This window comes from Phyllopteryx taeniolatus, chromosome 3 (genome assembly GCF_024500385.1).
Source record: "Phyllopteryx taeniolatus isolate TA_2022b chromosome 3, UOR_Ptae_1.2, whole genome shotgun sequence".
Lineage (NCBI taxonomy): Eukaryota > Metazoa > Chordata > Actinopteri > Syngnathiformes > Syngnathidae > Phyllopteryx > Phyllopteryx taeniolatus.
Window position 1 is genome coordinate 1,273,989 of NC_084504.1, and position 16,236 is coordinate 1,290,224.

General features: G+C 42.8%; 1 protein-coding gene across 3 annotated transcripts in view; it reads left to right on the forward strand.

The window, feature by feature from the left end:
• LOC133474583 (Golgi-associated plant pathogenesis-related protein 1-like) overlaps positions 1-16,236 on the forward strand; it is a 294,461-nt gene that overhangs the window by 71,088 nt on the left and 207,137 nt on the right. The window lies entirely within an intron of this gene.

Consider the following 16,236-nt stretch of genomic DNA (forward strand, 5'->3'; position numbering starts at 1 on the left):
AGAAGAAAGGATATGGAAAAAAGGAACGATGAAAGGAGAGGGAGTCCATCTCAGTATGTTTGTGCCGCTTCTAAACTCCCACCACCTTCCATTATGCACTTTGACCCACCAAGGCCTCTAATTGGCTAGTTCAATAAGAACTTGTAAAATGTTCAGGATTCAGTCCTTTTATCTTACTCACGATTTTCCCCAAAAATTATTCAGTTTGTCATGCTACACGGAAAAAAAGCTGTCATTCTTTTTGTTTTTTTAATTCAAATTGTTGCAAAATTTTAGTTTGCTCATTTAAAGTGATGTAAATGTATTTGATTTACCTTAATTGAAGGGAACTGAATTGAAATGTTTCATTTTGATCAAAGGATTTTCTTTAATTTAACGTGATTTGTGCATACATGGCGGACTTGGACGGAAGGAGCGACGTTGACATTGGTTGGAAGAATTAACTTCAACTTGGCATTTTGGTAATATTACGGTTAGTTTAAAGTCATTTATGTTTTTAAACATGATATCTGTTCTTGACTGGATGTAATAATCAGCCATAGATGGTAGCCTACCTATACTGGGGACAGGAGGAGGTGCTGCCTAAACATATATACAGTATTTCTCTCAGATGAACCAGAAAGATGCCATAAAATGTTGTTAAATAATAAAGGTAAAAGCCTGTGCCTTGTATAAAGCTCGTATGAGTGTATGAGCACTGCGCTGCCGTGTTTTTAAACTAAGCTAAATTAGCGAGCGGTAACATTTTGACTAACACTGGCAATATTTGTTCCAACATTCAAACATTGTTTACATGAACTAAAAACTTTCTGGATACACTAAATGAATCATTTTTATTGAATCAAAGTTAAAATCTGAAATGTTACAGATTACTTCATTATTAAAAATCTATGAAGTGTTTAATTTTTTTTTGGAGTATTTGTATTTTTGTTGTATGAAAAAGCCTTCAACTCTTCTACTTGCTACTTCCAAACATGAGATTTTGTGCTCAAGTTATCCCTTCCATCAAATGTGAGCAGAAAGGTAGTTTTCTCGTTAGCGTGCCTTCACTGCTCCAGATCTCATATTTGCTGGAGCAGTCTAATCTGATATGTAAATATAGCGTTTGATCCAAAGCTATTGTCTAACGAGCAAAAACATCTGTGTTTCTGTCTTTCCTGCACAGTTAAACAAAGCTTGTTTGGGCTTTTCTCTGACACCAACTGTCTGCTCTGTCTTTTCTTTCTCAGTCTGACGTCCTTTCCTCCTCTCACTCTCTTGTTCCCTGCCTCTTGTGTCTCCTCTTTGACACCAGCACAGCTCAGTCTTGATTTTTACATGTTTCATCCTTTACATTTGGCTGCTACAGATTTTGTCAGAGCTGTTACTGTGAAGTACGTTTGTTGTATTGTGAATGGGGTGTTTGAAGCCAGGCTCTTTTGAAGTGGCTGATGTTGGGCTGTTTTAACTGGAAGGCAAAAAGAAGGTGCTGGCCCATAACAGAGGAATATTCAAATAACTGACCTCGAGAATGAGAGACCCAATGCACCATGCATTGAATAAATGGGAGCATGGTGTGTTACACTTTACACCGCGCTTTGTCCAGGTGTTGATATAATACCAGTTACGTAGGTATAAAACCTGGCAAATTGAATGAGTTTTTATTACCACGGTAAGAAAATGAATGTTTCCTTATCTTATTTCTCATTGATAAAAATACATTTAGCCCATACTGAAATCTCAGGATGACATCAAAGAACTGGTTATCAAAAGAAAAAGCACTCAACGGAGATCTTTGCAGCATTGCTACAAAGACTGCATTTAGCCTAAATCTATATGGATGTGGTGTCAGACTCTTCTGATACCACTCATTCAGTCTGCCATTGCCGCGACACAGGTAGTATTATGTTTGTGGTTGTGTGGGCACTACTCTAAGCAATAATAGTACAGCCAGTGTAGCTATAGTATACAGTGTGGTAGCTTATTGTGGCTCAGTACACAACACATACTGTAAAAGCTTATACAGCAGTTATTATGGGGTCAGGAAATGCTGTTGCATGTTGAAAATGTGAAAGTTGCTGCATACATTTCAGCAACCTCTATGCTTTACTTGCTGAGTAAACATTTCATAAGCTACCAAGAAAATATTCATTCAAAATGAAGGAGTGAAAACCTTGATATCAAGCTCACATTGACGGTTACATCCGATCTGTCTATTTATATTGCAGTCGCATTGGCTGATCTCTGATACAGTCCGTATATTTATCCATATTTCGAAGAGGTCCTGCAGTTTGTTTCTCTTTACACTGCCATCACCCATAGCCCACGAGGGAGCCAAAAATCTGAATTGTGTGACTTCAACCATAAAAACCAGTCATAGTGACATTAAGACAAATAAACAAATTTTAATGAATCGGTGTATCATTTGATTTCATTTTCAGCTAGCAAGTGAAAAGCTTAACCACCACAATAAGTCAATGACACTGATCCATCAAATGATCCATTCGCCATATTTATCAAAGACAAACATGTTTTAAACATGATTGTAATCAGCTTCTTCATGCATTACATCTGCCATGGAATATGTGCTTTTACCACTGTTTGTTTGTCTGATTGCATTGTTTTCACCTCGTTACTGTCCACACAGAACACCACAAGTGGACTAGTAGACTTGGGCCACATCACTTCAACAACACTGTTATTTGTATTAATCTTTCAATCACTGTACAATGACATGCGAGGAACTATGTGTATGGTGCAAATTGACTGAGCAGAGGGAAAACATTCACAAACTGGTTCTGACTGCAGTTCATGCTTCTCCTTTGGTTAGGATTGTAATGCTCCTTGTTCTGTGGCCTGTTTTTTTTTTCATTTTTTTTTTTTTTTTCAAAATTGCTATTTATGAAAAAAACTAACTTTTTTCACTTTGGGTTTTTTTTTTTTTTATTTCCAACTGAAAATAGAAAGAATGAATGACATTTTTAAGACTGAACCACACTATCAATACAAATGGTGCTATACATCTTCATTCAAATTCCTGCATGACCTACAGTTGGATATTTGACGTGCCACACATTTAGGCTTTGTGGTACTTTGGCTCAACAAGTCCAACAGTGGGTTAAAATTCTTGTCAGTGCCCAGAAACCCTGCAAAGCGTGAACCTCTATGGTCAGTCCAAATTCAGAGATTATCTGCCAACCATAAGAAATGTTCCATGTGAATTTTATATTTGTGACCAATCCAAAACACATTTCAGCAGTAATCATGCTCTTTAATCAATATCTTTGTGGATGGATTATTTTAGCAGAGGCAGCATGCTCAACAAATCTAAATTTGAATAGTTAACATTTTTTTAAGTATGTTTTTTATTTGTTATATGAACTTGTATACCATTTACTTAATTTCACGTATAATGGCACAGACCGTGTTGGATTTACTGTATATTCTAGACAAAATGATAAACTAAATGAAATGATAATATAATAGCCCTTTGCATGACACTTGAGAGGGTAAAATAGACTTTAGAGAAGGGCACATGACCCAAAAAGTCTTGCCTCTTTGATATTGCACATTCAACTTCTGTGCTCCGCTATGTTGACTTAATATTGCCCTAATTAATTTGTCTGCAGTTGGGCTACCTTGATGAAAGACTGCATTCGGAGGGAGAGAACACCTGGTAACATATGCTGCAGGGACTGATTGCAGGGCAACAGAGCGCCAGCTGCAACTAACAGCCAGGACGATTCAGCAGATTGTGTATATGTTTTGAAAAGAGGACACACGCACACACTTAGACACAACATCTTAGATCTTAGAAGCATTCGGGCTTGACATCCTTCATCTTTGACAGATTAGCTCATACAGTATCTGGGAAGCAGTGACAGAGGAAAACGACCTCTAACTATAGGGCCCAATGTTTTATACCACAGTTAATATAGGATATAGGCAGGGTTAAATTAGGAGCAACTTGTTACATTTAACCTTCAAATGATGTTGAAATTTAATTTGAAATCAATTTACTCAACTGTGTTTTATTGATGTTTGGACTTTCCAAAACGACTCTGGAAAAAATTTGGGTTTGCGAAACAATTTGGCCGAACAGACCGGCTAAGGCAATAAATATTGGAGTTGATATCTGAGTCCTGCCAAGCAATGGTTGGTCTACAAAGAACACTGCCTGAATACCTCTTGAGTAAAAACACTCAACAGAGTACTGCCCTGCTAAAAAACAGAGTACTGCCCTGCTAAAAAATCCAGCATCAACCACCATGGATATTTTTGCTGGTCTAAGTTGGTTTATGCTGGTTTATGCTGGTCTGATGCTGGTGTTGCTGGTGTACCAGCATGGCAATGCTGGTCAAGCTGGTTGACCAGCATAGGATTTTAGTAGACCAGCATCGGGATGTTTGTGGACCAGCATGCAATGTTGCTGGTGCAGCATGGAATACAGGTGGGCTAGCATTCCATGCTGGTGGACCAGCATGCAATGTTGCTGGTGCAGCATGGAATGCTGGTGGACTGGCATCCCATGCTGGTGGATCAACACAGGAGGTTGGTGGACCAGCACGGGATGTATAGTGGAAAAGTATGGCATGCTGGTAAAGCGGATTTACCACCACAGTTGTTCCCATGTTGGTGGGTCCACATTCCCCTGATGGTCAATTAATTGGGCCATCTTAATGGGGGTTTTTTCTCTTCCATCTTTACCATAAGAGCACACCACACAGGTACAGGTGCTCCATTGGGGCAGAAGGGGGACGTTCACCACCACAGATATTGACTCAGCAGGTTCGAGAAATTAAGACAGGTCAGCACCATGACAATGGTACATTGCTCTTCGTGTAAATTAACAGCTTCAGTCTCGGTAGTTACAGTGGGAATACCTTATTACCTTATTGCTACAAGAACACTATTTCGGAGAAAATCTAACTCACATCATCTTATGTTTGATATTTATTGTACACCACATACCATCGGTCAACTCTCATAAGACGTCTTCCTCTTCATAGCCTGACACTGGCCATACCCTGCTGTCCCTCATACCATCATAGTCATACGCTCATATAATTTTACCAGACATTATATGCGCGACATGGCAGTGGTAGCCATATTGGTCATACCCACGAACTGCCCAGCAGGAGTTTGTTAGCTTTTTTAGTTTGTTAACGGTCTTTTCATACTGATGTGGGTGATCCATTTTATGACTAACGTATCTTTGATCTTACTACCTAATACACTCATCCTGCCCATCAGCCATTGTACCCGCATACCGTTTTATTGCTCCTGCAGCCTTGCTCTTCAACTCGAGTTGATTTTTTTTTTAACTTGAAAATTTAATGTATTCATGGGTATCAAATGTAGTCCTTCAACTATCATCTCGATGTCATACACGTCTGTCAATTTGCATGATTGTATATGATTCAATACAGTAAGTAGGGCTAATTAGACAACTTGACATACATGTGTAAGACAAAGATTGCAGGACTGCATTTGTACTTGGACACCATTTATGCTTCCTACCTGCAGGTTCCACCTGTAACCACCATGAAAATATGAGTATAATCAAGCAATTAACGCATGGATGTTGATAAAACCTTATTTTTCAACATGTCCTGTATGCAATACACACAGTGATCACTAGTCTCTTTCATGTACATTTGGGAAATCACAAATAAACATCTGATCACCAATTTTCAAAATTATACATTTCTCCTTCAACCTCTCAACTGGAACCAGACAAACTGGCGAGTCAACACTTTTGCTCACAAGTCTCACATGTGGCACAAAATCATTACCTTGGGACAATGGGAAGGAAGGTTGTGTATGAAGATTTTTGAAAATCAAAGCAATTTCTGTGGACCTTTCCGAGGTGAAGGTCATAATACACTCAATTCGTCCATGACTCCCATCGTTTAGCTTTGGCACGCGGGGCCGGTGGGGTGCCATGTGCACGTTACACGGCTTGACATTAGTCCTCTTGGATTTGTTGAATAATAGTCTGTAATTAATTTTTTGTTGAAAGATGGCTGTGGTTAATGGAAATTATATAGGAATTATCCTATATTAAATTTTTTTTAAAAAGAAGGCCAGGTCGGCCTGCATGGACCGGCATTTTGGGAGTTCAACATTTAATAAAGTTATGGTCTTACATAGTTTATCTTGTTTCATAGTAGGTGTTAGATCCTCCCTTTCAAGGCATCCATTCAGACAATTAAACAATAGTTACTTTATATCTTCCCCCCAAAATTTTAGGTACCGTGAAATCTTTTTGACCAGCTGATTTTCCTGCTGACAATTGCTTTATCATTCTATTATAAAGTCACATAGTGTTTTCATCCATCCATCCATCCATTTTCTTTACCGCTTATCCTCACTAGGGTCGCAGGCTGCTGGAGCCTATCTCAGCTATATTCGGGCAGGAGGCAGGGTACACCCTGAACCGATCGCCAACCAATCGCAGGGCACATAGAAACAAACAATCATTCCGCTCACATTCACACCTACAGGCAATTTAGAGTCTTCAATCAACCTACCACGCATGTTTTTGGGATGTGGGAGGAAACCGGAGTGCCCGGAGAAAACCCACCCAGGCATGGGGAGAACATGCAAACTCCACACAGGTGAGGCCGGGATTTGAACCCCAGTCCCCAGAACAGTAAGGCAGATGTGCAAACCAGTTTTCCACCATGCCGGCATAATGTTTTCAATGTTGAGTCAATTTTATATTATATTTACTCTCCCAAAACAAAAATGAATATACCCCTGTGTGTGTGTTGATGAATAGCAAGGATGCATTTCTTCAGATCTTAATTTTGATGAGAACATTCTTGTTCCATTTTAATTCTTTCTTATCTTCTTTCAAATTGCTCACTATTCGATCTGTTTCGCTTTGAATTTAACAAAAGGACCTGTAACCTTTTGAATGTACACCTTATTGTGATCCAGCTGTTACACGCTCCTTTTTTTACACCTGTTACACGTTCCGCCTCAGTCCTCTGTGGATGCATGCAGTTGAGCTGGCCATTTGAGGAGCGCATGCGCAACAGGGTGGCCAAGCTAGCGATAGTAACTTCAGTGAGACCAAAAAGACAAAATACAATGATAATGACACGCTACCTTATGCTTAAAAGTTCACTCATCCAATGTTTTAAAGATTGTTTTAGAATAAAGGCTATGGTATAATTTATGTTTAGCATTACGATCACGATAAGGGCTCGGGAGCAAATTTGTATTTCGCCTTCGTTTGGTTGCCGTAGTTAGTTGCGCATGCGCATTGCAAGTTGTGCAGGCGGCGCAAGTATCCCGCCAGGAATACTCATTTGCAAAATGTTTGCTTATCTTGGCTACAATGATGGTCTGAAAGAAATTGTTCCTGTGACATATACAACCCCAATTCCAATGAAGTTGGGACGTTGTGTTAAACAGATAAAAACAGACTACAAAGTTTGGCAAATCATGGTCAACCTATATTAAATTGAATACGCTACAAATATATTTAATGTTAAAACTGATAAACTTTATTGTTTATAGCAAATAATCATGAACTTAGAATTTTATGGCTGCAACACATTCCAAAAAGCTGGGACAGGGTCATGTTTACCACTGTGTTACATCACCTTTTCTTTTAACAACATTCAATAAACGTTTGGGAACTGAGGATACGTGCAGAATGTGGTTTGGCATTGTCTTGCTGAAATAAGCAGGGGCGTCCATGAAAAAGATGTTGCTTAGATAGCAGCATATGTTTCTCCGAAACCTGTATGTACCTTTCAGCATTAATGGTGCCTTCACAGATGTGTAAGTTACCCATGCCATTGGCACTAACACTGCCCCATACCTTCACAGATGCTGGCTTTTGAACTTTGCGTCCATAACAGTCCGGACATAACAGTTCTTTCCCTCTTTGGCCTGGAGGACACGACGTCCACAATTTCCAAAAACAATTTGATATGTGGACTCGTCGGACCACAGAACACTTTTCCACTTTGCATCAGTCCATCTTAGATGAGCTCGGGCCCAGAGAAGCCGGCGGTGTTTCTGGGTGTTGTTGAAAAATGGCTTTTGCTTTACATGGTAGAGTTTCAAGTGGCATTTACGGATGTAGCGCCAAACTGTATTTACTGACATTGGTTTTCTGAAGTGTTCCTGAGCTAATGTGGTGATATCCTTTACACATTGATGTCGGTTTTTTATGCCATGCCGCCTTAGGGATCGAAGGTCACGGGCATTCAATGTTGGTTTTCTGCCTTGCCGCTTACATGCAGTGATTTCTCCAGATTCTCTGAACCTTTTTTGTGAATATTATGGACCGTAGATGATGACATCCCTAAATTCCTTGCAATACTACGTTGAGAAACATTGTCCTTAAACTGTTCGACTATTTTCTCACGCACTTGTTCACAAAGAGGTCAACCTCGCCCCATCTTTGCTTGTGAATGACTGAGCAATTCAGGGAAGCTCCTTTTATACATAATCATGGCACCCAGCTGTTCCCAATTAGCCTGTTCATCTGTGGGATGTTCCAAACAGGTGTTTGATGAGCATTCCTCAACTTTCTCAGTCTTTCTTTGCCACCTGTCCCAGCTTTTTTTTGGAACGCGTTGCAGCCATAAAATTCAAAGTTAATGATTATTCGCTAAAAACAATAAAGTTTATCAGTTTGAACATTAAATATCTTGTCTTTGTAGTGTATTCAAATAAATATAGGTTGAACATGATTTGAAAATCATTGTATTGTTTTTATTTATGTTTAACACAACGTCCCAACTTCAATGCAGCCCTATGGGGGGCACAAGTCAGTGCAAACTGTAGGCCGGTCCCAAGCCCGGATAAATGCAGAGGGTTGCGTCAGGAAGGGCATCCGGCTTAAAACCTTGCCAAACAAATATGAGCGTTCATCCAAAGAATTCCATACCGGATCGGTCGTGGCCCGGGTTAACAACGTCCGCCACCGGCGCCGTCAACCTGCAGGGCGCTGTTGGAGATTCAGCTACTGTGGGTCGAAGTCGAAGTCAAAGAAGAAGAAGAAGAAGAGGTGGAAAGCGGGTTCTTCGGCAGAAAGAGAAGAGGAAAACACAGAGCCTAGAACTGAATGTGGGGACTTTGAATGTTGGGACTATGACAGGAAAATCCCGGGAGTTGGTTGACATGATGATTAGGAGAAAGGTTGATATATTGTGTGTCCAGGAGACCAGGTGGAAAGGCAGTAAGGCTAGAAGTTTAGGGGCAGGGTTTAAATTATTTTACCATGGTGTAGATGGGAAGAGAAATGGAGTCGGGGTTATTTTAAAAGAAGAGTTGGCTAAGAATGTCTTGGAGGTGAAAAGAGTATCAGATCGAGTGATGAGGCTGAAATTTGAAATTGAGGGTGTTATGTGTAATGTGATTAGTGGCTATGCCCCACAGGTAGGATGTGACCTAGAGGTGAAAGAGAAATTCTGGAAGGAGCTAGATGATGTAGTTCTGAGCATCCCAGACAGAGAGAGAGTCGTAATTGGTGCAGATTGTAATGGACATGTTGGTGAAGGTAATAAGGGTGATGAAGAAGTGATGGGTAAGTACGGTATCCAGGAAAGGAACTTGGAGGGACAGATGGTGGTAGACTTTGCAACAAGGATGCAAATGGCTGTAGTGAACACTTTTTTCCAGAAGAGGCACGAACATAGGGTGACCTACAAGAGCGGAGGTAGAAGCACACAGGTGGATTACATCTTGTGCAGACGATGTAATCTGAAGGAGGTTACCAACTGTAAGGTAGTGGTAGGGGAGAGTGTGGCTAGACAGCATAGGATGGTGGTGTGTAAGATGACTCTGGTGGTGGGGAGGAAAATTAGGAAGACAAAGGCAGAGAAGAGAACCATGTGGTGGAAGCTGAGACAGGACGAGTGTTGTGCAGCTTTTCGGGAAGAGGTGATACAGGCTCTCGGTGGACGGGAAGAGCTTCCAGAAGACTGGACCACTGCAGCCAATTTGATCAGAGAAGCAGGCAGGAGAGTACTTGGTGTATCTTCTGGCAGGAAAGGAGAGAAGGAGACTTGGTGGTGGAACCTCACAGTACAGGAAATCATACAAGGAAAACGGTTAGCTAAGAAGAAGTGGGACACTGAGCGGACCGAGGAGAGGCGAAAGGAATACATTGAGATGCGACACAGGGCAAAGGTAGAGGTGGCAAAGGCAAAACAAGAGGCATATGATGACATGTATGGCAGGTTGGACACTAAAGAAGGAGAAAATGATCTATACAGGCTGGCCAGACAGAGGGATAGAGATGGGAAGGATGTGCAGCAGGTTAGGGTGATTAAGGATAGAGATGGAAATATGTTGACTGGTGCCAGCAGTGTGCTAGGTAGATGGAAAGAATACTTCGAGGAGTTGATGAATGAGGAAAATGATAGAGAAGGGAGAGTAGAAGAGGCAAGTGTGGTGGACCAGGAAGTGGCAATGATTAGTAAGGGGAAGTTAGAAAGGCATTAAAGAGAATGAAAAATGGAAAGGCAGTTGGTCCTGATGACATTCCTGTGGAGGTATGGAAGCATCTAGGAGAGGTGGCTGTGGAGTTTTTGACCAGCTTGTTCAATAGAATTCTAGTGCGTGAGAAGATGCCTGAGGAATGGAGGAAAAGTGTACTGGTGCCCATTTTTAAGAACAAAGGTGATGTGCAGAGCTGTGGCAACTATAGAGGAATAAAGTTGATGAGCCACACAATGAAGTTATGGGAAAGAGTAGTGGAGGCTAGACTCAGGACAGAAGTGAGTATTTGCGAGCAACAGTATGGTTTCATGCCTAGAAAGAGTACCACAGATGCATTATTTGCCTTGAGGATGTTGATGGAAAAGTACAGAGAAGGTCAGAAGGAGCTACATTGTGTCTTTGTAGATCTAGAGAAAGCCTATGACAGAGTACCCAGAGAGGAACTGTGGTACTGCATGCGGAAGTCTGGAGTGGCAGAGAAGTATGTTAGAATAATACAGGTCATGTACGAGGGCAGCAGAACAGCGGTGAGGTGTGCTGTCGGTGTGACAGAAGAATTTAAGGTGGACGTGGGACTGCATCGGGGATCAGCCCTGAGCCCCTTCCTTTTTGCAGTGGTGATGGATAGGCTGACAGATGAGGTTAGACTGGAATCCCCGTGGACCATGATGTTTGCAGATGACATTGTGATCTGCAGTGAAAGCAGGGAACAGCTGGAGGAACAGTTAGAAAGATGGAGGCATGCACTGGAAAGAAGAGGAATGAAGATTAGCCGAAGTAAAACAGAATATATGTGCATGAATGAGAGGGGTGGTGGGGGAAGAATGAGGCTACAGGGAGAAGAGATGGCAAAGGTAGAGGACTTTAAATACTTGGGGTCAACCGTCCAGAGCAATGGTGAGTGTGGTCAGGAAGTGAAGAAACGGGTCCAAGCAGGTTGGAACGGGTGGAGGAAGGTGTCAGGTGTGTTATGTGACAGAAGAGTCTCTGCTAGGATGAAGGGCAAAGTTTATAAAACAGTGGTGAGGCCAGCCATGATGTACGGATTAGAGACAGTGGCACTGAAGAGAAAACAGGAAGCAGAGCTGGAGGTGGCGGAAATGAAGATGTTGAGGTTCGCTCTCGGAGTGACCAGGTTGGATAAAATTAGAAATGAGCTCATCAGAGGGACAGCCAAGGTTCGATGTTTTGGAGACAAAGTTAGAGAGAGCAGACTTCAATGGTTTGGACACGTCCAGAGGAGAGAGAGTGAGTATATTGGTAGAAGGATGATGAGGATGGAGCTGCCAGGCAAGAGAGCTAGAGGAAGACCAAAGAGAAGGTTGATGGATGTCGTGAGGGAAGACATGATGGCAGTTGGTGTTCGAGAGGAGGATGCAGGAGATAGGCTCTCATGGAAAAGGATGACGCGCTGTGGCGACCCCTAACGGGACAAGCCGAAAGGAAAAGAAGAAGAAGACAACGTCCCAACTTCATTGGAATTGGGGTTGTATAAAAGACTTGACAAAACTTCAGCAAAACATGCTGGATTCATTGGGAGGAGGACTTCTTCAAGGGCCAGATAATACTACTGAGGGGAATGTATTAGCTTTTATTTTAGCTAGGAAGCTACCTTTAGCTAGCTGACCAAAGCTTGCTGTAACCTAAAAAAGCTAACAAATAAATTATGTTAGTAAGTTTTTCTTCATTTCTCTTAACATTGCTCTAAGATTAGTAGCTAATGTTAGCAACCAAATATTAGCAAGTTTACCACGTTAGCATGGCAGCAATAGGGGTGAATGTTAGCTAGCTAGATTAGCTATGTTTGGCTTGGTAATGTTATCAACTGTAATAGCAAAGGGCTGGGCAATTAATCAATTTAATCTATAAATTGATTTTGGGGATGTCACGTTGATTTAATTTCAATTATTAAAATATTTTTTTTAATCTTAAGTAGCTCCTTAGTGAAACTACTACATACTAGTTACATACTATGTGAAATTTTTAAATAATTTAAATATTTCATTAAAATATATTGAAATTGTTTAAAATAGGTTCTGTATGTAGAGAACATTTTCAATTTGATCAAATTTCAAAGAAACTTGTTCAATTCGAAAGGGCTAAGAAAACCCTTGGAAATTAGAATCAATCATTGAGATGATCATCATTTATTCATATTAAACGGGACATTTCCTCCAAGAGGAAGAGCTTTCATTTTCACGTTATTAATAAAGAAAACAAAAAAAAATTCAAAAACCATCATGCTGGTCTTGCTGGTTCCCTGGGCATCCACCTCGGGAGACATCCAAACGGGTTTGGGTGGGCATCCAAACCCCCTGTCGATGAATGACTTTCACTCAGGAAAATGGTGATCCGAGGCAGGACAAATTTCAAACACACGTCCTGTAGACGATTAGTTTTCAAAGGGGGAAAACTTCGATCCACACCCCACCCTACGTGAATAGCAACAAGCGGGTGACTGAAGCCGCCCCCAAAAATGTTTATACAGTAATACCCCCTCCATCACTGGGGTTAGGTAATTAACCCCCCCCCGTCCGCGGTCTTTGGCGCATGGAGATGGAGGCGGCGCCACAGAGGGAAGCGAGCCGGCATCCAGGTGAAGCTCCGCAAGAGAGGATACAGATTGGCGTTTCCGTCGATCCACCTCGCGAATCTACGCTCCTTACCCAACACAATGGACGAGCTTCATCTTCTGATAAAGACTTCGGACGTTCTGCCGCCATGTGCTTTATGGAGACTTGGCTTTGTGAGGCTGTACCTGGTGGCCCCGTCATGCTTCCCGGCTTCCATCTTCACCGGGCAGACCGCGACATGGAATCATCGGGGAAAACAAAAGGCGGCGGGATATGAGTCTATATCAACGAAAAATGGTGTACGGACGTCACGGAGCTCAGCACACACTGCAGCCTGCATTTGGAGTCACTGTTTTTGAACTGTAAGCCATTCTACACGCCTCGTGAGTTCGCATCATTCATTCTCGCTTGTGTCTACATTCCGCCTCAAGCTAACACGAACCCCACGCTGCTAATGCTTGCCGAACAAGTAAACGAAATTGAAAAAAAACACCCGGACTTACCCCTCATTATTCTCGGGGACTTTAACAAAGCTAAACTCAACCACGAACTCCCTAAATACAAGCAGCACATTGACTGTCCTACCAGGGAAAATAATATTTTAGACCACTGCTATACTACACTAAATAACACATACCGTGCCAAAGCTCGTGCAGCACTGGGCTCGTCTGATCACTGCTTAATTCACTTAATACCAACAAGAACTTAAATGCGTGAAGCCTACAGTGAAAACAGTGAAAAAGTGGACCAAAGAAGCAAAGATGGAACTTCAAAGCTGTTTAGACGGCACAGACTGGAGTGTCTTTGAAAATTCAGCTGGCAGCCTGTATGAATATACGGACACTGTCACATCCTATATTAGTTTCTATGAAGATGTGTGTGTACCAACAAAGTCATTTTGCACATTCAATAACAACAAGCCGTGGTTCACTGCCAAACTTAAGCAACTTCGCCAAGCTAAGCAAGGCACATATCAGAGCGGGGACAGGGCCCTGTATAATCGAGCTAGAAACCAGCTGACTAAAGAAATTAACATTGCAAAGATAAACTATGCAGCAAAGTTGGAAAAACAGTTTAGCGCTAACGTCTCCAAATCAGTCTGGCATGCATTCCAATCGCTGACCAATTACAAGCGTCGATCACCCCAAGCTGAGAACAATAGCACACTAGCCAAGGACTTGAATACCTTCTACTGCAGATTTGAAAAGGACACTTTCACACCCCACACCCACCCAGCCGCACCACCGACCACAATCACACCTCTGACTTCTATGTTAACCATCCACGGACAGGATGTGAGACGCATCTTCAAACAACAAAAGATTAACAAAGCGGCAGGCCCAGACCATGTGTCCCCATCCTGCCTCAAAGTCTACGCGGACCAGCTCGCTCCATACTTCACACAGATCTTCAATACATATCTTGAACTGTGCGAAGTACCATCCTGTTTCAAACGTTCCACCATCATTCCAGTCCCCAAGAAACCTACAATCTCGGGTCTAAATGACTACAGGCCTGTCGCCTTGACATCTGTGGTCATGAAGTCCTTTGAACGTCTCGTGCTGGACCACCTCAAGAGCGTCACAGGTCCCCTGCTGGACCCCCTGCAGTTTTCCTACTGCGTGAACAGGTCTGCGGATGATGCAGTCAACATGGGACTGCACTTTGTCCTAGAACATCTAGACAGTGCAGGGACCTACGCGAGGATCCTGTTCGTGGACTTCAGCTCAGCGTTCAACACCATCATCCCTGAACTCCTTTCCTCCAAGCTTCTCCAACTCAACGTCTCGCCTGCCATCTGCCAGTGGATTTACAGCTCTCTGACGGGCAGGACAAAGCAGGTGAGGGTGGGGGAGACCACCTCATCCACACACAGCATCTGCACTGGGGCACCCCAAGGTTGTGTCCTCTCTCCGCTGCTCTTCTCTCTCTACACGAACGACTGCACCTCAACGCACCCGGCTGTCAAACTGCTAAAATTTGCAGATGACCCCACTGTCATCGGCCTCATCAAAGACGGTGACGATTCTGCCTATTGACAGGAAGTGGAACGGCTGGAGCTGTGGTGCGGCCGACACAACCTGGAGCTGAACACGCTCAAGACTGTAGAAATGATCGTGGACTGCAGGAGGCATCCTTCGCCACAGCTGCCCCTCACGCTGTCCAGCTGCCTTGTGTCAACCATCGAGACCTTCAAGTTCCTGGGAATTACAGTCTCTCAGGACCTGAAGTGTGGCGATCAACATCAAAATCCGACCTCAAAAAGGCCCAGTATAGGATGTACTTCCTGCGGCTTCTGAGAAAGCACGGCCTGCCACGGGAGCTGCTGATGCAGTTCTACACAGCGGTCATCGAATCACTCCTGTGTTCTTCCATAACAGTCTGGTTTGGTGCTGCTACAAAAAAGGACAAACTCCTACTGCAACGGAAAATCAAAACTGCTGAAAAGATTGTCGGTACCCCCCTACCCACCCTTGAGGACTTGCACGCTGCCAGAACTAAGACAAGATCTTTAGTTGGGCACTTACTGTACCTTATGTTAAGCAGTTATCCGTTAAGCTGCTAGCTTCCACCATTGCCAATAGCGAGCTCAACCTTTCACTGCATCATTTTGAAAAGTTTACCACCTTGTATTCTCTGGCATTAACCCCTTGTCTGCCTTTTGGACCTCTTCTGGAATCATCCATCATGTTGCTGTCCGGTGCCAAGCCGGGCAGCGATCAGCTGAGAGCCAACACTAGCTATTCCTCCACTAACATGGAACCTTACAGGGAGCAGGACATTTGGGTGGCATTTTAAGGCATTACAGAAACTGTGAATAGATGAGTTTTTCTTATGGACTGATTTGCTGGGTCTGGTTGTAATTGTGCATTGGCAGTAATATAGCCCAGGAAGTGTACGGAGGGGAGGTGGAATTGACATTTCTCAGGTTTGACATAGAGGCGGTTCTCAAGGAGATGCTGGAGGACTTGGCGGACATGATGGCGGGGGCATTCGTTAGTCCAAATGGCATGACCAGGTATTTGAAGTGTCCAAGGGGGGTATTGAAAGCAGTTTTCCATTTATCCCCTTCTCTGACAGGGGCAGAGCCAGAGGGGAGGACGGGGTAGCACTGGACCCCCCTGAAATGTGATTGGACCCCCCAGGTTCCCCCTCCCAGATGATTGACATATCATGGCACCGCATGTCTAGTCGAAAGGAGCCGTTTGCATTT